This window comes from Ranitomeya variabilis, chromosome 1 (assembly GCF_051348905.1).
Source record: "Ranitomeya variabilis isolate aRanVar5 chromosome 1, aRanVar5.hap1, whole genome shotgun sequence".
Taxonomy (NCBI): Eukaryota; Metazoa; Chordata; class Amphibia; order Anura; family Dendrobatidae; genus Ranitomeya; species Ranitomeya variabilis.
In genome coordinates, this window is record NC_135232.1 from 569,120,158 (window position 1) to 569,145,253 (window position 25,096).

The following is a 25,096-nucleotide window of genomic DNA, read 5'->3' on the forward strand; positions in this document are numbered from 1 at the left end:
TCAGTCAGGGCTTTTTCATATCAATGTATTAATTTGTTTTGTTTTTTCTTTCACAGCACCTTCTCCAGCCACCGGGCGCCTGCATCTTCCTCTGCGCCCTCTGGAGCGATCCCTCCTGAGTCCGCCACTGAGGGCCACGTCGGTAGGCCCCACACCTCTGACCCCTCCTCTGACCCCTCTGTCCCCTCCACTTCATCCGCCCCAAGCAGTGGAGCATTATTGCAGCCTTCATTGCTCGCATCTGATGCTGAACAGATAGCGTTCCCTTTACCCCACCCCTCTGATCCTGCCACCTCTAGACCACCATTAGGTTCGTGGCGGCAGCGACAGAGGGGTCAGGAAAGGAGCTATGCTCCTGAGTTCTTACACCTGAATGCATCCTTCCAAGGCTCTTTCAAAATTTTGGGAGAGCAAGTGACTGCTGGTTTCAACATGGTGCAATCACGCATCAGTGAAACAAGCCAGGAAACCAGCAGTCGCTTGGATAGGCTGCATCCAGCTGTAAGGGTACTGTCACACTAAACGATTTACCAACGATCACGACCAGCGATACGACCTGGCCGTGATCATTGGTAAGTGGTTGTGTGGTCGCTGGGGAGCTGTCACACAGTCAGCTCTCCAGCGACCAACGATGCCGAAGGCCCCGGGTAACCAGGGTAAACATCGGGTTACTAAGCGCAGGGCCGCGCTTAGTAACCCGATGTTTACCAAGGTTACCAGCGTAAAGGTAAAAAAAAACAAACAGTACATACTTACATTCCGGTGTCTGTCCCCCGGCGTTCTGCTTCTCTCCACTGTCAGTGACATCACCGCTGTGCTCGCTTTCCGGCTGGCCGGCGCTCACAGTGCAGAGAAGCAGAACGCCGGGGGACAGACACCGGAATGTAAGTATGTACTGTTTGTTTGTTTTTTACTTTTACGCTGGTAACCACGGTAAACATCGGGTTACTAAGCGCGGCCCTGCGCTTAGTAACCCAATGTTTACCCTGGTTACAAGCGAACGCATCGCTGGATCGCTGTCACACACAACGATCCAGCGATGACAGCGGGAGATCTAGCGACGAAAGAAAGTTCCAAACGATCTGCTACGACGTACGATTCTCAGCAGGGTCTCTGATCGCTGCTGCGTGTCAGACACAGCGATATCGCTGGAACGTCACGGATCGTACCATCGTAGCAACAAAAGTGCCACTGTGTGACAGTACCCTAAGTCCAGATCCGGCCAATATTTTTTTTCAATCCATGCTCAGGAGCATGGAGAAGCTTTCTTTTGAGCAACAGATGCGGGTAATGAATACCTGCCATAATGCTCTACTGAAGGCCATTAACGAACCCCAATCGACCCACACACCTCCTCACACATCCACTACAATTCCACCCCAGGCCCCATTTCCACCCCAGGCCCCATTTCCACACCATGCCCCCCATTACCAAACCCAGCACCAATACCAAACCCAGCCCCAATCCCCACACCATCCCCAATACCCAACCCAGTCCCAACACCCAACCCAGTCCCCATATCCATCCCGGCCCCCAAACCAAATTCCTTCCCCAATGTTTTCTTCCTTGCCCAGCTTTTCTTCCCCAGTAAGTCTTCCCCCTACCCCAACACCAACCCCCTCTAAAAAAAACTATTTTTATGAAAGTTTGAACAGAAAAAAAATATATATATGTTTTTTGGAAATAAAATAAAGTTTTGAAAGAGTTCAAATAAAATTCAGTTTGATAAAAATTCTACTCTGTGTGTGTGTGGATTTATTAAGCTCATATGGTAACTAATAACAAAGGTAAAATAAACACCAGACGTGTCACAGGTATAAAATATTGGTTTTACTAGCAAGAAAACCACTCTTTTGTAATTTTTTATTTTTTTTTTCCTTTTTTTTTTTTTTTTCTGAAGAAACACATTTTTTACATAAACAAACACATGGAAAACAGGTTAAACAATCATGTCTTGCCATGGGATCCGCCCGACAGGTGACACAAAATAATCGGCAAACTGGTCCCTCATCCTTGTAAGGGCTGTCCCACACGTCCAGATAATTCCGGTACCGGAATAAATCGGTACCGGAGTTATCCGTGTCCGTGTGCCTGGGAACTCACGGAGGCCATACGTGCGGCACACGTGTGCCGCCCGTATGGCGAGTGGGTACCACACGGAGCGTGTGGTACCCACTCTGCATGGTGCTGAAGCTGCGATTCATATCCTCTCTGCAGTAGCGTTTGCTGCAGAGAAAATATGAAGAATAGTGTTTAAAATAAAGATCCATGTGTCCAACGCCCCCCCACCCCCTGTGCGCCCCCCCCGCTGGTCAGAAAATACTTACCCGCCTCCCTCGCTGCTTCCTGGTCTGGCCGCGGCTTCTCCTGCATGCGGTCACGTGGGGCCGATCATTTACAGTCATGAATATGTGGCTCCACCTCCCATAGGGGCGGAGCCGACTATTCATGATTGTAAATGATCGGCCCCACGTGACCGCATACAGTAAGCCGCGGCCAGACCAGGAAGGAGCGAGGGAGCGGGTAAGTATTTTCTGACCAGCGGGGGGGGGGCGCACAGGGGGTGGGGGGGCGGCGGACACATGGATCTTTATTTTTAACACTATTCTTCATATTTTCTCAACAGCAAACCCTGCTGGAGAGAAGATATGAATACCGGCTTCAGCACCATGTGGGGGGGACAGCGCTTACTGTAGCGCTGTCTCCTGCACGCACACGGACCCCAGACGGAGAATGTCCGTGTGAGGTCCGTGTTTTACGCGGACCCATTGACTCTATTGGGTCCGTGTAAAACGTGCGCTCCCACGAACACTGACATGTCTCCGTGTTTGGCACACGGAGACACGGTCCGCAAAAAATCAATGACATCTGAACAGATGCATTGATTTTTATGGGTCTACGTGTGTCAGTGTCTCCGGTACGTGAGGAAACTGTCACCTCACGTACCGGAGCCACTGACGTGTGAAACCGGCCTAACAGAACCTGTAGAGCGAACCGAGCTGCTGCGGTAGTCCCACAAGGTGGTCTCCAACTCTTCGTCATCCAAGGAAATGGGCTCCTTTGAAAGGACAAAGTTGTGGAGGACCACACAGGCTTTAACTACCTCATCTATAGTTGTGGACGGTTTTCAGTTTGATAGCCGTCAGCAGAACTCGCCACTTCGCCGTCAATATGCCAAAAGAACACTCCACTACTCTTCGTGCTCTAGTAAGCCGGTAATTAAAGACTCGCTTGGTATGGGTTAAGTTCCGGCTAGTATACGGTTTCAGTAGGTGCGGCGACAGTTGAAAGGCTTCATCACCTACACAGACATATTCCATGGCTGGTTCACTTGTTCCTGGCAGTGGTCTGGCTGGCGGGAAATCGTAGCTCTCTCCATAAAGGCAACGACCCATTGGTGAGTTTTTAAAAACTTGCGAATCGTTGGACCGTCCATACGCTTCTATGTCCACGGCAAGGAACCTGCAGTTGGCATCTGCAATAGCCATAAGGACGATGGAGAAATACTTCTTGTAATTATAGTACTCTGATCCTGTTCCTGCCGGTTTCGCAATCCGTATGTGTTTCCCGTCAACTGCACCCACACAATTAGGGAAATTGCAAATTTGCTGAAACTCTTCTGCACTTCGCAACCAGCAGAGGCGTAGCTAGGGTTTCAACTTAGGGGGGGCGAAACATCTGAGTGGGCCCCTAACCAGCTAACCCTGATTACAGCTATGGTTGCGCAATCTAATTGTGAATGTAGGGGAACCTCAGAATATGACCCTACTGTTATTGAAAATAAATCTATATATAAAAACGAACATTGACTTTACTGCCATATTCAGTCTTCAGTCTGCAGTGTGATTTCTAGAAGTGTGTTCTAAAAGTGTGGATTACATTAGAATTAAAACCTGAAAGATGTATACAGACTGTGCCCTGCTACCTGCCACCATCGCACTCTAACAAGCATCTCTATTCTTCCAACAGGTATGTTCATCCACCCAGCTCTCCTGCTATGAAGCGCACATAGTACATCACCCAGCTTTGCACACAGACTTTCCTCTGCTTTTTGCTTTCATATGGTATGCCTTTCAGCTAACCCCAGCTCACCCTGTGATATTTATGACCTTGTTTACTTAGGCTTGATTGTATGCATCTGGTCCACTCTTAATTCTCTGACCAAGATGAGCAGAGACCACTCCTCTCTGCTTCACACCTGAACGCACTTAGTTTTCCATATATTGTATAGCACAAGTCTGCATGACTTCAATCTGCAGTGTGATTTCTAGAAGTGTGTTCTAAAAGTGTGGATTACATTAGAATTAAAACCTGAATTGAACCTGAATGGAACTGGCCAGTCACTGTAAACAATGTTTCTGTTTGTTGTCACTTTTACCCCTATATTCTTTCACTTTCTGCTACCTCCCCCAATCCCCACACCAAGTAAGGAACTGTTCATCTCCTCTTCAATCCTCCCCATCCATCTCACCTCCTCCTCAGAACTGATCCTTAACATACAATCCTCTGTCTCAAAGCACAGGCAGCCCCCTCACGCCCTCTCCTGCTCCCACCTGCTTACACTTTCTCTGCTACTTCTCACTGCTGGTGATATCTCTCCAAATCCTAGTCCTCCTCACCATATTCCCACAGTCATTTCTACCTCCCACCCACGCTCCATCACAAACTTCCGTAACCTCTCTAACCTTATACCCATTCACCCAGCCCCCGCTCCCCCAGTCCCACTAACAGGAGCTCTGTGGAACGCTCGCTCTGTCTGTAACAAGCTTCCCTACATCCATGATCTTTTTGTTACTACCAAACTTTCCTTCCTCGCCATCACCGAAAACTGGCTCACCCCTTCTGACACAGCCTCCCCTGCTGCACTCTCTTACGGTGGCTTCCACCTTTCTCACACACCCCGCCCCAGCAGCAAGCATGGCGGAGGAGTTGGTTTTCTCCTGTCAGATAACTGCTCCTTCACCCCAATCCCACTGCCACCCTCTGTTACCCTCCCTTCCTTTGAGGTGCACTCTGTGCGCATCTACTCCCCCTCCAACCTCCAACTGGCTGTCATTTACCGCCCCCCAGGGCCAGCCACCATCTTCTTTGACCACTTCACCACCTGGCTACTTCATTTCCTTTCTGCAGACATCCCCACTATCATCATGGGCGATTTCAACATCCCCATTGACACTTCCCTCTCAGCTGCCACTAAACTTCTATCTCTCACTTCCTTCTTTGGCCTCACTCAATGGTCTTCTGCAGCCACTCACAAAGATGGTCACACACTGGACCTCATCTTCACCCGCCTCTGCTCCCTATCTTACCTCTCTAACTCACCTCTTCCTCTCTCTGACCACAACCTTCTCACATTCTCATCTCTCTCCACTCCATGTCTACAATCCCCACCCCACAAACTTTCACACCCTCGCAGAAATCTTAAACATCTTGACCTACATTCATTCTCTGAATCCCTCCTCCCTCTCACAGACATAAGTTCCATACACAATGCGGATGATGCTGCCGCTCTATATAACACCACAATAGCTGTAGCTTTGGAATCTGCTGCCCCACTTACACATACCAAAGCTCGCAAAATCAACAGACAGCCCTGGCACACCAGCCTGACCAAAGAACTGAGGCGAGCTTCCAGGGCTGCTGAGCGCAGATGGAAAAGATCCCACTCCAACGACCACTTCATCACATTCAAACAGTCCCTCACTACTTTCAAGACCACACTCGCCACAGCAAAACAAACCTACTTCTCATCTCTCATATCCTCCCTGTCTCACAACCCTAAACAGTTATTCAACACCTTCAATTCTCTCCTCCGTCCCCCAGCACCTCCTCCCTCCCCACTTATCTCCGCTGAAGACTTTGCCTCATTCTTCAAGCAGAAGATTGATAACATCAGAGACAGTTTTGGTCAACAAAGCCCCAGAGCCCTTCCTCCCAACTTCCCTACCCTCCACCTCCAAAACCAACTTCTCCACCATTACAGAAGATCAACTCGCCACTCTACTCTCAAGATCGCATCTCACCACCTGTGCACTTGACCTGCTCCCATCCCACCTCATCCCAAACCTCACCACAATCTTCATCCCAACCCTAACCCATCTATTCAATCTATCACTAACAACTAACAAGCTTTAAACATGCCTCCATCACACCTATCCTCAAAAAGCCCTCTCTTGACCCATCCTCTGTATCTAGCTATCGCCCTATATCACTTCTCCCCTATGCCTCAAAACTACTGGAACAACACGCCTACCTTGAACTGTCCTCCCATCTCTCTTCTTGCTCCCTCTTTGACCGCTTACAATCTGGCTTCCGGTCACACCATTCCACTGAAACTGCCCTAACTAAGGTCACCAATGACCTCTTAACCGCCAAGAGCAAGCGACACTACTCCGTTCTCCTCCTCCTCGACCTGTCGGCTGCCTTTGACACAGTGGACCATTCCCTATTATTACAGACGCTCTCATCCCTTGGCATCACAGACTTGGCCCTATCCTGGATCTCCTCATACCTAACAGACCGGACATTCAGCGTCTCCCACTCACACACCACCTCCTCACCTCGCCCCCTATTTGTCGGAGTCCCACAAGGTTCAGTCCTTGGGCCCCTGCTCTTCTCCATTTACACCTTTGGCCTGGGACAGCTCATAGAATCTCATAGCTTTCAGTATCACCTCTATGCTGATGACACACAGATCTACATCTCTGGACCAGATATCACCTCCCTACTAACCAGAATCCCTCAATGTCTGTCCACTATTTCATCCTTCTCCGCTAGATTTCTCAAACTTAACATGGACAAAACAGAATTCATCATCTTTCCCCCATCTCACGCGACCCCCCCAACGAACCTATCCATTACAGTAAATGGCTGCCCACTCTCCCCAGTCCCACAAGCTCGCTGTCTCGGGGTAATCCTTGACGCTGATCTCTCCTTCAAACCACATATCCAAGCCCTTTCCACTTCCTGCCGACTTCAACTCAAAAATGTTTCACAAATCCGTTCATTCCTCAACCAAGAATCTGCAAAAACCCTAGTCCATGCCCTCATCATCTCTCGCCTCGACTACTGCAACCTCCTGCTCTGTGGCCTCCCCTCGAACACTCTCGCACCCCTCCAATCTATTCTAAACTCTGCTGCCTGACTAATCCACCTGTCCCCCCGCTATTGCCCGGCCTCTCCCCTCTGTCAATCCCTTCACTGGCTCCCCATTGCCCAGAGACTCCAGTACAAAACCCTAACGATGACATACAAAGCCATCCACAACCTGTCTCCTCCATACATCTGTGACCTCGTCTCCCGGTACTTACCTACACGCAACCTCCGATCCTCACAAGATCTCCTTCTCTACTCCCCTCTTATCTCCTCTTCCCACAATCGTATACAAGATTTCTCTCGCGTATCACCCCTACTCTGGAACCATCTACCACAACACATCAGACTCTCGCCTACCATCAGAATCTTCAAAAAGAATCTGAAGACCCACCTCTTCCGACAAGCCTACAACCTGCAGTAACCACCGATCAACCAACCGCTGCACGATCAGCTCTATCCTCACCTACTGTATTCTCACCCATCCCTTGTAGATTGTGAGCCTTCGCGGGCAGGGTCCTCACTCCTCCTGTACCAGTTATGACTTGTATTGTTTAAGATTATTGTACTTGTTTTTATTATGTATACCCCTCCTCACTTGTAAAGCGCCATGGAATAAATGGCGCTATAACAATAAATAATAATAATAATAAAATTGTGACCATATGCAACTTTGATGGTCACAATACTCTGAGTGCCCCTATAACAATAATGCTTAAGTGCCCACATAACATTTAATAATGTCCCCTAAGTTCCCCCATGTACTGCTCCATTATACACAGTATGGTGAGCTTAAAGCTTCCCTATACACAGTCTAAGGCCCCCACAGCTCCCCTATACACAGTATGTTGATTCTATAACTCCCCTATACACCGTTTGATGTTCCACTGCTCCCCTTTACACAGTATGATGTTCCCACTGCTCCCCTATAGATAGTATGAGCCCAATGCTCCCCTATACACAGTATAATGCTGACAGAACTCCACTATAGAAAGTATAATGCCCCCCAGAGCTCCCCTATATAGAGTGTAATGGACCAACAGCTCCCATATGCACAATATGCCTTCACAGTTCCCTATACACAGTATGATGGGCCTGCAGCTCCCGTCAAACAGTATGATGTCCCTCACAGTTCCCCTGTACACAGTATGATGGGCCCACAGCTTCCTTATACACAGTATGATGGGCCCACAGCTCCCTTATACACAGTATGATGGGCCCACAGCTCCCTTATATACAGTATGATGGGCCCGCAGCTTCCTTATACACAGTATGATGGGCCCACAGCTCCCTTATACACAGTATGACGGGCCCACAGCTCCCTTATATACAGTATGATTGGCCCGCAGCTCCCTTATACACAGTATGATGGGCTCGTAGCTCCCTTATACACAGTATGATTGGCCCGCCACTCCCGTATACACAGTATGATGGGCCCGCAGCTCCCTTATACACTATGATCCAAATTATTATGCAAATGACGTTTTTCTCAGATTTTCCTAAATGGTCGGTGCAAATGACAGTCAGTCTAATAAAAGTCATCACCCGTTAGATTATACATCAAATTTTATTGAAGAAACCTCCCAATGATAACAGTATAATCTCTAAAATGAATAAAAGCTCAAAATGCACTGTTCCAAATTATTAGGCACAGTAGAATTTCTAAACATTTGATATGTTTTAAAGAACTGAAAATGCTCATTTGAAGAATTTGCAGCATTAGGAGGTCACATTCACTGAAAAAAAAGCTATTTAACTCCAAAACATCCTAACAGGCCAAGTTACATGTTAACATAGGAGCCCTTCTTTGATATCATCCTCACAATTCTTGCATCCATTAAACTTGTACGTTTTTGGAGAGTTTCTGCTTGTATTTCTTTGCATGAAGTAAGAATTGCCTCCCAGAGCTGCTGTTTGGATGTGAACTGCCTCCCACCCTCATAGATCATTTGCTTGATGATAATCCAAAGGTTCTCTATAGGGTTGAGGTCAGGGGAAGATGGTGGCCACACCATGAGTATATCTCCTTTTATGCCCATAGCAGCCAATGACTCAGATGTATTCTTTGCAGCATGACAGCATGAGATAGTGCATTGTCATGCGTGAAGATGCTTCTGCTCCTGAAGGCACGTTTCTGCTTTTTATACCATGGAAGAAAGTTGTCAGCCAGAAACTCTATACACTTTGCAGAGGTCATTTTCACACCTTCAGGAACCTTAAAGGGCCCTACCAGCTGTTCTGGACCAAAACATAACTCCTCAACCTCCTTGCTGACGTCGCAGCCTTGTTGGGACATGGTGGCCATCCACCAACCATTCACTACTCCATCCATCTGGACCATCCAGGGTTGCTCGACACTCATCAGTAAACAAGACTCCTTGAAAAATAGTCTTCATGTATGTCTGGGCCCACTGCAACCATTTCTGCTTGTGATTACTGTTTAGGGGTGGCCGAATAGTAGGTTTATGCACCAAAGCAAGCCTTTGAAGGATCCTACACCTTGAGGTTTGAGGGACTCCAGAGGCACCAGCAACTTCAAATAACTTTTTGCTGCTTTGTAATGGTATTTTGGCAGCTGCTCTCTTAATTAAATGAATTTGTCTGGCAGAAACCTTCCTCAATATGCCTTTATCTGCATGACCTCTGTTTCAGTAATGAATCTCTTCATAGTATGATGATCACGCCTAAGTTTTCGTGAAATATCTAATGTTTTCAAACCTTGTCCAAGGCATTGCACTATTTACCACTTTTCAGCAGCAGAGAGATCCTTTTTATTTCCCATATTGCTTGAAAACTGTGGCCTGCTTAATAATGTGGAACATCATTTTTAGGTAGTTTTCCTTTAATTAGAATCACCTGGAAAACTAATTATCACATGTGTTTAAGATTGATTTCAGTGATCCATTGAGCCCTGAGACACAATACCATCCATGAGTTTATTTGAAAAACAAAACGATTAAATCTTTATGACACTTAAATCCAATTTGCATAATAATTTGGAACACAGTGTACACAGTATGATGGGCTCGCAGCTCCCGTTAACATGGTATGATTGGCCTGCAGCTCCCGTATACACAGTATGATGGGCCCGCAGCTCCCTTATACACAGTATGATGGACCCGCAGCTCCCTTATACACAGTATGATGGACCCGCAGCTCCCTTATACACAGTATGATGGGCTCGCAGCTCCCTTATACACAGTATGATGGACCCGCAGCTCCCGTATGCACAGTATGATGGACCCGCAGCTCCCTTATACATAGTATGATTGGCCCACAGCTCCCTTATACACAGTATGATGGACCCGCAGCTCCCGTATACACAGTATGATGGGCCCGCAGCTCCCTTATACACAGTATGATGGACCCGCAGCTCCCTTATACACAGTATGATGGGCCCGCAGCTCCCTTATACACAGTATGATGGGCTCGCAGCTCCCTTATACAGGTCCTTCTCAAAAAATTAGCATATAGTGTTAAATTTCATTATTTACCATAATGTAATGATTACAATTAAACTTTCATATATTATAGATTCATTATCCACCAACTGAAATTTGTCAGGTCTTTTATTGTTTTAATACTGATGATTTTGGCATACAACTCCTGATAACTAGTGTTGAGCATTCCGATACCGCAAGTATCGGGTATCGGCCGATATTTGCTGTATCGGAATTCCGATACCGAGATCCGATACTTTTGTGGTATCGGGTATCGGTATCGAAACAACATTAATGTGTAAAATAAAGAATTAAAATAAAAAATATTGCTATACTCACCTCTCCGACGCAGCCTGCACCTTACCGAGGGAACCGTCAGCGTTGTTTGCTTAAAATTCGCGCTTTAACTTCCTTACTTGAAGTCCCGGCTTGTGATTGGTCGTGCGCCGCCCATGTGACCGCGACGCGACCAATCACAGCAAGCCGTGACGTAATTTTAGGTCCTTCAGGATTTTAAAATTACGTTCCGGCGTTGTGATTGGTTGCGTCGCGGTCACATGGGCGACGCGACCAATCACAAGCCGTGACGTCACGGGAGGCAGGAGACGCGCGCATTTTAAAATGCGCGCGTCTCCTGCCTCCCGTGACATCACGGCTTGTGATTGGTCGCGTCGCCCATGTGCCCGCGACGCAACCAATCACAACGCCGGAACGTAATTTTAAAATCCTGAAGGACCTAAAATTACGTCACGGCTTGCTGTGATTGGTCGCGTCGCGGTCACATGGGCGGCGCGCGACCAATCACAAGCCGGGACTTCAAGTAAGGAAGTTAAAGCGCGAATTTTAAGCAAACAACGCTGCCGGTTCCCTCGCTGATGTCCAGGCTGCGTCGGAGAGGTGAGTATAGCAATATTTTTTATTTTAATTCTTTATTTTACACATTAATATGGTTCCCAGGGCCTGAAGGAGAGTTTCCTCTCCTTCAGACCCTGGGAACCATCAGGAATACCGTCCGATACATGAGTCCCATTGACTTGTATTGGTATCGGGTATCGGTATCGGATTAGATCCGATACTTTGCCGGTATCGGCCGATACTTTCAAGTATCGGACGGTATCGCTCAACACTACTGATAACCCAAAAAACCTGTCTCAATAAATTAGCATATTTCACCCGTCCAATCAAATAAAAGTGTTTTTTAATAACAAACAAAAAAACCATCAAATAATAATGTTCAGTTATGCACTCAATACTTGGTCGGGAATCCTTTGGCAGAAATGACTGCTTCAATGCGGCGTGGCATGGAGGCAATCAGCCTGTGACACTGCTGAGATGTTATGGAGGCCCAGGATGCTTCAATAGCAGCCTTAAGCTCATCCAGAGTGTTGGGTCTTGCGTCTCTCAACTTTCTCTTCACAATATCCCACAGATTCTCTATGGGGTTCAGGTCAGGAGAGTTGGCAGGCCAATTGAGCACAGTAATACCATGGTCAGTAAACCATTTACCAGTGGTTTTGGCACTGTGAGCAGGTGCCAGGTCGTGCTGAAAAAGGAAATCTTCATCTCCATAAGGCATTTCAGCCGATGGAAGCATGAAGTGCTCCAAAATCTCCTGATAGCTAGCTGCATTGACCCTGCCCTTGATGAAACACAGTGGACCAACACCAGCAGCTGACATGGCACCCCACACCATCACTGACTGTGGGTACTTGACACTGGACTTCAGGCATTTTGGCATTTCCTTCTCCCCAGTCTTCCTCCAGACTCTGGCACCTTGATTTCCGAATGACATGCAAAATTTGCTTTCATCAGAAAAAAGTACTTGGGACCACTTAGCAACAGTCCAGTGCTGCTTCTCTGTAGCCCAGGTCAGGCGCTTCTGCCGCTGTTTATGGTTCAAAAGTGGCTTTACCTGGGGAATGCGGCACCTGTAGCCCATTTCCTGCACACGCCTGTGCACGGTGGCTCTGGATGTTTCCACACCTGACTCAGTCCACTGCTTCCTCAGGTTCCCCAAGGTCTGGAATCGGTCCTTCTCCCCAATCTTCCTCAGGGTCCGGTCACCTCTTCTCGTTGTACAGCGTTTTCTGCCACATTTTTGCCTTCCAACAGACTTACCATTGATGTGCCTTGATACAGCACTCTGGGAACAGCCTATTTGTTGAGAAATTTCTTTCTGGGTCTTACCCTCTTGCTTGAGGGTGTCAATGAGGGCCTTCTTGACATCTGTCAGGTCGCTAGTCTTACCCATGATGGGGGTTTTGAGTAATGAACCAGGCCGGGAGTTTTTAAAAGCCTCAGGTATCTTTTGCATGTGTTTAGAGTTAATTAGTTGATTCAGAAGATTAGGGTAATAGGTCGTTTAGAGAACCTTTTCTTGATATGCTAATTTATTGAGACAGGTTTTTTGGGTTATCAGGAGTTGTATGCCAAAATCATCAGTATTAAAACAATAAAAGACCTGACAAATTTCAGTTGGTGGATAATGAATCTATAATATATGAAAGTTTAATTGTAATCATTACATTATGGTAAATAATGAAATTTAACACTATATGCTAATTTTTTGAGAAGGACCTGTACACAGTATGATGGACCCGCAGCTCCCGTATGCACAGTATGATGGACCCGCAGCTCCCTTATACATAGTATGATTGGCCCGCAGCTCCCTTATACATAGTATGATGTGTGCACAGCTCCCTTATACACAGTATGATGAACCCGCAGCTCCCGTATACACAGTATGATGGGCCCGCAGCTCCCGTATACACAGTATGATGAACCCGCAGCTCCCGTATACACAGTATGATGAACCCGCAGCTCCCGTAAACACAGTATGATGGGCCTGAAGCTCCCGTCAAACAGTATGATGTCCCTCACAGTTCCCCTGTACACAGTATGATGGGCCCACAGCTCCCTTATACATAGTATCATTGGCCCGCAGCTCCCGTATACATAGTATGATTGGCCCGCAGCTCCCGTATACACAGTATGATGAACCCGCAGCTCCCGTATACACAGTATGATGGACCCGCAGCTCCCGTATACACAGTATGATGGGCCCGCAGCTCCCTTATACACAGTATGATGGGCTCGTAGCTCCCTTATACACAGTATGATGGGCCCGCAGCTCCCGTATACACAGAATGATTGGCCCGCAGCTCCCGTATACACAGAATGATGGGCCCGCAGCTCCCTTATACACAGTATGATGGGCTCGCAGCTCCCATATACATAGTATGATTGGCCTGTAGCTCCCTTATACATAGTATGATGGGCCCGCAGCTCCCTTATACATAGTATGATTGGCCCTCAGCTCCCGTATACATAGTATGATTGGCCCGCAGCTCCCGTATACACAGTATGATGGACCCGCAGCTCCCGTATACACAGTAAGATGGACCCGCAGCTCCCGTATACACAGTATGAAGGGCCAGCAGCTCCCGTATACACAGTATGAAGGGCCAGCAGCTCCCTTATACACAGTATGATTCGCCCGCAGCTACCGTATACACAGTACGATGGACCCGCAGCTCCCTTATACACAGTACGATGGACCCGCAGCTCCCGTATACACAGTATGATGGGCCTGCAGCTCCCGTATACACAGTATGATGGGCCCGCAGCTCCCATATATACAGTATGATTGGCCTGCAGCTACCGTATACACAGTATGATGGACCCACAGCTCCCTTATACATAATATGATTGGCCCGCAGCTCCCGTATACACAGTATGATGGGCCTGCAGCTCCCGTATACACAGTATGATGGGCCCGCAGCTCCCATATATACAGTATGATTGGCCTGCAGCTACCGTATACACAGTATGATGGGCCCGCAGCTCCCTTATACAAAGCATGATGGACCCGCAGCTCCCTTATACATAGTATGATTGGCCTGCAGCTCCCTTATACACAGTATGAATGGCCCGCAGCTCCCTTATACATAGTATGATTGGCCCGCAGCTACCGTATACACAGTACTGACACGCAGCTCCCTTATACACAGTATGATGGACCCGCAGCTCCCTTATACACAGAATGATGGACCGGCAGCTCCCTTATACATAGTATGATTGGTCCGCAGCTCCCGTATACACAGTATGATGGACCCGCAGCTCCCTCTTACATAGTATGATTGGCCCGCAGTAGTGGAGCATAGATATGTTTCGTCAAACTCAATTTGACAGGTGGACACGCCCCTATCAAAGTGTATCAAAGTGTGTAACCCCCTCCTCCCCTCCCTGTCAGCCAGCTGTCCTCCTTGTCAGCCAGCTGTCCTCCTTGTCTGGCTGTTTTTGATATAGATTAATATTATTATCACAGTGTTTTAATATTGTTAACCCCTTAGTGACAGAGCCAATTTGGTACTTAATGACCGAGCCAATTTTTACAATTCTGACCAGTGTCACTTTATGAGGTTATAACTCTGGAACGCTTTATCGGATCCCGCTGATTCTGAGATTGTTTTTTCGTGACATGTTGTACTTCAAGTTAGTGTAACATTTCTTCGATATTACTTGCGATTATTTATGAAAAAAATGGAAATATGGCGAAAATTTTTAAAATTTTGCAATTTTCAAACTTTGTATTTTTATGCCCTTAAATCAGAGAGATATGTCACAAAAAATAGTTAATAAATAACATTTCTCACATGTCTACTTTACATCAGCACAATTTTGGAAACAATTTTTTTTTTTGTTAGGGAGTTATAAGGGTTAAAAGTTGACCAGCAATTTCTCATTTTTTCAACACCATGTTTTTTTTAGGGACCACATCACCTTTGAAGTGATTTTGAGGGGTCTATATGATAGAAAATAACCAAGTGTGACACCTTTCTAAAAACTGCACCCCTCAAGCTGCTCAAAACCACATTCAAGAAGTTTATTAACCCTTTACGTACTTCACAGGAACTAAAACAATGTGGAAGAAAAAAATGAACATTTTACTTTTTTTTGCAAACATTTTACTTCAGAACCATTTTTTTTAATTTTCACAAGCGTAAAAACAGAAATTTAACCACAAATTTTGTTGTGCAATTTTTCCTGAGTACACCGATACCCCATATGTGGAGGTAAACCACTGTTTGGGCGCACCGCAGAGCTTGGAAGTGAAGGAGCACCGTTTGACTGTTTCAATGCAGAATTGGCTGGAATTGAGATCGGACGCCATGTCGTGTTTGGAGAGCCCCTAATGTGCCTAAACAGTGGAAACCCCCCACAAGTGACACCATTTTGGAAACTATACCCCCCAAGGAACTTATCTAGATGTGTGGTGAGCACTTTGAACCCCCAAGTGCTTCACAGAAGTTTATAACGTAGAGCCATGAAAATAAAAAATCGCATTTGTTTTCACAAAAATGATTTTTTCACCCACAAATTCTTATTTTCTCAAGGGTAACAGGAGAAATTAGACCACAAAAGTTGTTGTGCAATTTCTCCTGAGTACGTCGATACCCCATATGTGGAGGTAAGCCACTGTTTGGGCGCACCGCAGAGCTTGGAATTGAAGGAGCACCGTTTGACTTTTTCAATGCAGAATTGGCTGGAATTGAGATCGGATGCCATGTCGCGTTTGGAGAGTCCCTGATGTGCCTAAACAGTGGAAACCCCCCACAAGTGATACCATTTTGGAAACTAGACCCCTTAAGGAACTTATCTAGATGTGTGGTGAGCACTTTGAACCCCCAAGTGCTTCACAGAAGTTTATAACGTAGAGCCGTGAAAATAAAAAATCTCATTTTTTCTACAAAAATGATCTTTTTGCCCCCAAATTTTTATTTTCACAAGGGTAACAGGAGAAATTAGACCACAAAAGTTGTTGTGCAATTTCTCCTGAGTACGTCGATACCCCATATATGGGGGTAAACCACTGTTTGGGCGCACCGCAGAGCTTGGAAGAGAAGGAGTGTCGTTTTACTATTTCAATGTAGAATTGGCTGGAATTGAGATCGGACGCCATGTCACGTTTGGAGAGCCGCTGATGTGCATAAACAGTAGAGACCCCCCACATATGACACCATTTTGGAAACTAGACCCCTTAAGGAACTTATCTAGATGTGTGGTGAGCACTTTAAACCCCCAGGTGCTTCACAGAAGTTTATAACGTAGAGCCGTGAAAATAAAAAAATCGCATTTTTTCTACAAAAATGATCTTTTTGCCTCCAAATTTTTATTTTACCAAGGGTAACAGGAGAAAATGGACCCCAGAAGCTGTTGTACAATTTGTCTTGAGTACGCCGACACCCCATATGTGGGGGTAAACCACTGTTTGGGCGCATGGCTGAGCTCGGAAGCAAAGGAGCGCCATTTGACTTTTCAATGCAAAATTGACTGGAATTGAGATCGGACGCCATGTCGCGTTTGGAGAGCCCCTGATGTGCCTAAACAGCAGAAACCCCCCAAAAGTGACCCCATTTTGGAAACTAGACCCCCCATGGAACTTATCTAGATGTGTAGTGAGAACTTTGAATGCCCAAGTGCATCACAGAAGTTTATAATGCAGAGTCGTGAAAATAAAAAATATATATTTTTTAACAATAAAGATTTTTTAGCCCCCAAGTTTTTATTTTTACAAGGGTAACAAGAGAAATTGGACCCCGAAAGTTGTTGTCCAATTTGTCCTGAGTATGCTGGTACCCCATATGTGGGGGTAAACCACTGTTTGGGCGCACGGCAGAGCTCGGAAGGGAAGGAGTGCCATTTTGGAATGCAGACTTTGATAGAATTGTCTGCGGGCGTTATGTTGCCTTTGCAGACCCCTAATGTACCTAAACAGTAGAAACCCCCAACAAGTGACCCCATTTTGGAAAATAGACCCCCCAAGGAACTTATCTAGATATGTGGTGAGAACTTTTAATGCCCAAGTGCTTCACAGAAGTTTATAATGCAGAGTAGTGAAAATAAAAAATATTTTTTTTCCCACAAAAAAGATTTTTTTAGCCCCCAAATTTTTATTTTCACAAGGGTAACAAGAGAAATTGGACCCCAAAAGTTGTTGTCCAATTTGTCCTGAGTATGCTGGTACCCCATATGTGGGGGTAAACCACTGTTTGGGCGCACGGCAGAGCTTGGAAGGGAAGGAGCGCCATTTTGGAATGCAGACTTTGATAGAATTGTCTGCGGGCGTTATGTTGAGTTTGCAGACCCCTAATGTACCTAAACAGTAGAAACCCCCACAAGTGACCAAATTTTGGAAACTAGACCCCCTAAGGAACTTATCTAGATATGTGGTGAGAACTTTGAAAGCTCAAGTGCTTCACAGAAATTTATAATGCAGAGTAGTGAAAATAAAAAAATATATTTTTTTCCAACAAAAAAGATTTTTAGCCCCCAAGTTTTTATTTTCACAAGGGTAACAAGAGAAATTGGACCCCAAAAGTTGTTGTCCAATTTGTCCTGAGTATGCTGGTACCCCATATGTGGGGGTAAACCACTGTTTGGGCGCACGGCAGAGCTCGGAAGGGAAGGAGCGCCATTTTGGAATGCAGACTTTGATAGAATTGTCTGCGGGCGTTATGTTGCGTTTGCAGACCCCTAATGTACCTAAACAGTAGAAACCCCCACAAGTGACCAAATTTTGGAAACTAGACCCCCTAAGGAACTTATCTAGATATGTGGTGAGAACTTTGAAAGCTCAAGTGCTTCACAGAAATTTATAATGCAGAGTAGTGAAAATAAAAAAATATATTTTTTTCCAACAAAAAAGATTTTTAGCCCCCAAGTTTTTATTTTCACAAGGGTAACTGTTGTGAATTTGGTTTCTGGGCTCCCCCGGTGGTTACTGGTGGTACTGAACTTGTGTGCTTCATCTCCTCTGTTCACCTGTTTCCATCAGGATGTGGGAGTTTCTATTTAGCCTTGCTCCTCAGTCATTTCTATGCCGGCCAACAATGTTACCAGAAGCCTTTCTGTTGCATGTTCCTGCTCCTAGACTACTATCAGCTAAGTTGGACTTGTAGTCCTAAGATTGTTTTGCATTTTTGTTCCAGTTCTCTGTTTTTGAATATTTCTGAGGCTGGAAGCTCTTGTGAGCTGAAATTGCCACTCTGGTGTCATGAGTTGATATTAGAGTCTTAAAGTAATTTCAGGATGGTGTTTTGAAAGGGTTTTCAGCTGACTGTGAAGTTCCCTTTTCTGTCTTCCTACTATCTAGTAAGCGGACCTCAATTTGCTAAACCTATCTTCATACTTCGTATGTCATTTTCCTCTAAAATCACCGACAATATATGTGGGGGCTACTGTCTGCCTTTTGGGGAAAATTTCTCTAGAGGTAAGCCAGGTCTGTATTTTCCTCTGCTAGGGTCAGTCAGTCCTCCGGCTGGCGCTGGGCGTCTAGGGATAAAACGTAGGCATGCTACCCAGCCACTGTTAGTTGTGCGGTAGGTTTAGCTCACAGTCAGCTCGAGTTCCCATCTTCCAAGAGCTAGTCCTTTTGTAAGCTTTACTACGGTCTCTTGCCATTGAGAACCATGACAGGTAACAGGAGAAATTGGACCCCAAAAGTTGTTGTCCAATTTATCCCGAGTACGCTGATGCCCCATATGTTGGGGTAAACCACTGTTTGGGCGCACGGCAGAGCTCAGAAGGGAGGGAGTACCATTTGACTTTTAGTCAAGAGTTAAAATAATTGGCAGAAGAAAGGAGAGAAAAGAAGTCTGCAGAGTATTTTTTTTTTTTTCTGAGTTTGCTCATTAGTTGATTCACTTGCATCTCTGCTTACTGCAGCCTTCGTCTCTCTCTCCTTCTAATCCTTGAATGGTTCTGATTTCACCTGATTAAAATGGATCCTCAGAGTTTAGCTATTGGTTTGGATAATCTCGCTATGAAGGTTCAAAGTTTACAGGATTTTGTAATTCATGCTCCTATATCTGAACCTAGAATTCCTTTACCTGAATTTTTCTCCGGGGATAGATCTCGCTTCCAGAATTTCAAACATAATTGTAAATTATTTTTGTCTCTGAGATCTCGCTCCGCTGGAGATCCTGCACAGCAGGTCAGGATTGTAATTTCTTTGCTCCGGGGCGACCCTCAGGATTGGGCATTTGCTTTGGCACCAGGGGATCCTGCGTTGCTCAATGTGGATGCGTTTTTCCTGGCTTTGGGGTTGCTTTATGAGGAACCTCATTTAGAGATTCAGGCTGAAAAAGCCTTGATGGCCCTGTCTCAAGGACAAGATGAGGTTGAAATATACTGCCAAAAATTTCGTAAGTGGTCTGTGCTTACTCAGTGGAATGAGTGCGCCCTGGCGGCGAATTTCAGAGAGGGTCTCTCTGATGCCATTAAAGATGTTATGGTGGGGTTCCCTGTGCCTACAGGTCTGAATGAGTCCATGACAATGGCTATTCAGATTGATCGGCGTTTGCGGGAGCGCAAACCTGTGCACCATTTGGCGGTGTCTACTGAGAAGGCGCCAGAGATTATGCAATGTGATAGAATTCTGTCCAGAAGCGAACGACAGAATTTTAGGCGAAAAAATGGGTTGTGCTTCTATTGTGGTGATTCAACTCATGTTATATCAGCATGCTCTAAACGTACTAAGAAGGTTGATAAGTCTGTTTCAATTGGCACTTTACAGTCTAAGTTTATTCTATCTGTGACCCTGATTTGCTCTTTATCGTCTATTACCGCGGACGCCTATGTCGACTCTGGCGCCGCTTTGAGTCTTATGGATTGGTCCTTTGCCAAACGCTGTGGGTTTAATTTAGAGCCTCTGGAAGTTCCTATACCTCTGAAGGGTATTGACTCCACGCCATTGGCTAGTAATAAACCACAATACTGGACACAAGTAACTATGCGTATTAATCCGGATCACCAGATTATTCGCTTCCTTGTGTTGTATAATCTACATGATGTGTTGGTGCTTGGATTGCCATGGCTGCAATCTCATAACCCAGTCCTCGACTGGAAAGCAATGTCTGTGTTAAGCTGGGGATGTCAGGGGACTCATGGGGACGTACCTTTGGTTTCCATTTCGTCATCTATTCCCTCTGAGATTCCAGAATTTTTATCTGATTATCGTGACGTTTTTGAGGAGCCTAAACTTGGTTCACTACCTCCGCACAGAGATTGCGATTGTACTATAGATCTGATTCCGGGCAGTAAGTTTCCAAAGGGTCGTTTATTTAATCTATCTGTGCCTGAACATGCTGCTATGCGGGAATATATTAAGGAGTCCTTGGAAAAGGGACATATTCGTCCTTCGTCATCTCCCTTAGGAGCCGGTTTCTTCTTTGTATCTAAAAAAGATGGCTCTTTGAGGCCGTGTATTGATTATCGGCTTTTGAATAAAATCACGGTTAAATATCAGTATCCTTTGCCACTGCTTACTGATTTGTTTGCTCGAATAAAGGGGGCCAAGTGGTTCTCTAAGATTGATCTTCGTGGAGCGTATAATTTAGTGCGAATTAAGCAGGGGGATGAGTGGAAAACCGCATTTAATACGCCTGAGGGCCATTTTGAGTATTTAGTAATGCCTTTTGGTCTTTCAAATGCCCCTTCAGTCTTTCAGTCTTTTATGCATGACATTTTCCGTGAATATTTGGATAAATTTATGATTGTGTATCTGGATGATATTTTGATTTTTTCGGATGACTGGGACTCTCATGTCCAACAGGTCAGGAGGGTTTTTCAGGTTTTGCGCTCTAATTCCTTGTGTGTAAAGGGTTCTAAGTGTGTTTTTGGGGTTCAAAAGATTTCGTTTTTGGGGTACATTTTTTCCCCCTCTTCCATTGAGATGGACCCTGTCAAGGTTCAGGCTATTTGTGATTGGACGCAACCCTCTTCTCTTAAGAGCCTTCAGAAGTTTTTGGGCTTTGCTAATTTTTATCGTCGATTTATAACTGGTTTTTCTGATGTTGCTAAGCCGTTGACTGATTTGACTAAGAAGGGTGCTGATGTTGCTGATTGGTCCCCTGCTGCTGTGGAGGCCTTTCGGGAGCTTAAGCGCCGCTTTTCTTCCGCCCCTGTATTGCGTCAGCCTGATGTTACTCTTCCTTTTCAGGTTGAGGTCGACGCTTCAGAAATCGGAGCTGGGGCGGTTTTGTCGCAGAAAAGTTCCGACTGCTCCGTGATGAGACCTTGCACGTTCTTTTCTCGTAAATTTTCGCCCGCTGAGCGAAATTATGATATTGGTAATCGGGAGCTCTTGGCTATGAAGTGGGCTTTTGAGGAGTGGCGTCATTGGCTTGAGGGGGCTAGACATCAGGTGGTGGTATTGACCGACCACAAGAATTTGATTTATCTTGAGTCTGCCAGGCGCCTGAATCCTAGACAGGCGCGCTGGTCGTTATTTTTCTCTCGGTTTAATTTTGTGGTTTCTTACCTACCGGGTTCTAAAAATGTGAAGGCGGATGCCCTTTCTAGGAGTTTTGAGCCTGATTCCCCTGGTAATTCTGAACTACAGGTATCCTTAAGGATGGAGTGATATTATCTGCTGTTTCCCCAGACTTGCGACGGGTCTTGCAGGAGTTTCAGGCGGATAGACCTGATCGTTGCCCGCCTGGTAGACTGTTTGTTCCGGATGATTGGACCAGTAGAGTCATCTCGGAGGTCCATTCTTCTGCGTTAGCTGGTCATCCTGGAATCTTTGGTACCAGGGATTTGGTGGCTAGGTCCTTCTGGTGGCCTTCCCTGTCGCGAGATGTGCGAGGTTTTGTGCAGTCTTGTGATGTTTGTGCTCGGGCCAAGCCTTGTTGTTCTCGGGCTAGTGGATTGTTGTTATCTTTGCCTATTCCGAAGAGGCCTTGGACTCACATCTCCATGGATTTTATTTCTGATCTCCCTGTTTCTCAGAAGATGTCTGTCATCTGGGTGGTGTGTGACCGTTTCTCTAAGATGGTCCATTTGGTCCCCTTGCCTAAATTGCCTTCCTCATCCGAGCTGGTTCCTCTGTTTTTTCAAAATGTGGTTCGCTTGCATGGTATTCCGGAGAATATCGTTTCTGACAGGGGAACCCAATTCGTGTCTAGATTTTGGCGAGCGTTCTGTGCTAGGATGGGCATTGATTTGTCTTTTTCGTCTGCTTTCCATCCTCAGACTAATGGCCAGACCGAGCGAACTAATCAGACCTTGGAGACTTATTTGAGGTGTTTTGTGTCTGCGGATCAGGATGATTGGGTTGCCTTTTTGCCCTTGGCGGAGTTTGCCCTCAATAACCGGGCTAGTTCTGCCACCTTGGTTTCTCCTTTCTTCTGTAATTCGGGGTTTCATCCTCGTTTCTCTTCCGGTCAGGTGGAGTCTTCGGATTGTCCTGGAGTGGATGCTGTGGTGGAGAGGTTGCATCAGATTTGGGGGCATGTGGTGGACAATTTGAAGTTGTCCCAGGAGAAGACTCAGCAGTTTGCCAACCGCCGTCGTCGTGCTGGTCCTCGTCTTTGTGTTGGGGACTTGGTGTGGTTGTCTTCTCGTTTTGTCCCTATGAAGGTTTCTTCTCCTAAGTTTAAGCCTCGGTTCATCGGCCCGTACAAGATATTGGAGATTCTTAACCCTGTGTCCTTTCGTTTGGACCTCCCTGCATCTTTTTCTATTCATAATGTCTTCCATCGGTCATTGTTGCGCAGGTATGAGGTACCGGTTGTACCTTCCGTTGAGCCTCCTGCTCCGGTGTTGGTTGAGGGTGAGTTGGAGTACGTTGTCGAGAAGATCTTGGACTCCCGTGTTTCCAGACGGAGACTTCAGTATTTGGTCAAGTGGAAGGGCTACGGTCAGGAGGATAATTCTTGGGTGACAGCCTCTGATGTTCATGCCTCCGATTTGGTCCGTGCCTTTCATAGGGCTCATCCTGATCGCCCTGGTGGTTCTGGTGAGGGTTCGGTGCCCCCTCCTTGAGGGGGGGGTACTGTTGTGAATTTGGTTTCTGGGCTCCCCCGGTGGTTACTGGTGGTACTGAACTTGTGTGCTTCATCTCCTCTGTTCACCTGTTTCCATCAGGATGTGGGAGTTTCTATTTAGCCTTGCTCCTCAGTCATTTCTATGCCGGCCAACAATGTTACCAGAAGCCTTTCTGTTGCATGTTCCTGCTCCTAGACTACTATCAGCTAAGTTGGACTTGTAGTCCTAAGATTGTTTTGCATTTTTGTTCCAGTTCTCTGTTTTTGAATATTTCTGAGGCTGGAAGCTCTTGTGAGCTGAAATTGCCACTCTGGTGTCATGAGTTGATATTAGAGTCTTAAAGTAATTTCAGGATGGTGTTTTGAAAGGGTTTTCAGCTGACTGTGAAGTTCCCTTTTCTGTCTTCCTACTATCTAGTAAGCGGACCTCAATTTGCTAAACCTATCTTCATACTTCGTATGTCATTTTCCTCTAAAATCACCGACAATATATGTGGGGGCTACTGTCTGCCTTTTGGGGAAAATTTCTCTAGAGGTAAGCCAGGTCTGTATTTTCCTCTGCTAGGGTCAGTCAGTCCTCCGGCTGGCGCTGGGCGTCTAGGGATAAAATGTAGGCACGCTACCCAGCCACTGTTAGTTGTGCGGTAGGTTTAGCTCACAGTCAGCTCGAGTTCCCATCTTCCAAGAGCTAGTCCTTTTGTAAGCTTTACTACGGTCTCTTGCCATTGAGAACCATGACAGGTAACAGGAGAAATTGGACCCCAAAAGTTGTTGTCCAATTTATCCCGAGTACGCTGATGCCCCATATGTTGGGGTAAACCACTGTTTGGGCGCACGGCAGAGCTCAGAAGGGAGGGAGTACCATTTGACTTTTTTAGCGCAAAATTGGCTGTCGTGTTTGGAGACCCCCTGATGTACCTAAACAGTGGAAACCCCCCAATTCTAACTCCAACCCTAACCCCAACACAGCCCTAACCCTAATCTCAACCCGATCCATAATCCTAATCACAACCCTAACGATAATCACAACCCTAACCCCAAAACAGCCCTAATCTCAACCCTAACCATAACCCTAATCAAAACCCTAAATCCAACACACCCCTAACCCTAATCCCAACCCTAACCCTAATCCCAACTCTAACCCTAACTTTAGCCCCAACCCTAACTTTAGCCCCAACCCTAACCATAACTTTAGCCCCCGTCGTCACAAAAAAAGTTCAATGTAACCTTTTTTTTGTTTGTCGCGTCCGCCATTTCCGTGGATGCGTGGCCGTAACTCTGCCCCCTCCTCCCCAGGACATAGACTGGGCAGCGGATGCGTTGAAAAACTGCATCCGCTGCCCACGTTGTGCACAATTTTCACAACGTGCGTCGGTACATCGGGCCGACGCATTGCGACCGCCCCGTACCGACGCAAGTGTGAAAGAAGCCTAAGGCTACTTTCACACTAGCGTCGTACTCGGCCCATCGCAGTGTGTCGGGCCGACGTACCGACGCTAGCGTTGTAAGCGCCGCACAACGGGTGCAGCGGATGCTGTTTTTTCAACGCATCCGCTGCCCCATTGTGAGGTGCGGGGAGGCGGGGGCGGAGTTCCGGCCACGCATGCGCGGTCGGAAATGGCGGACACGTCGCACAAAAAAGTTACATGTAGTTTTTTTTGTGTCGACGGTCCGCCGAAGCACGACGCATCCGTCGCACGACGGATGCGACATGTGGCAATCCGTCGCAATGCG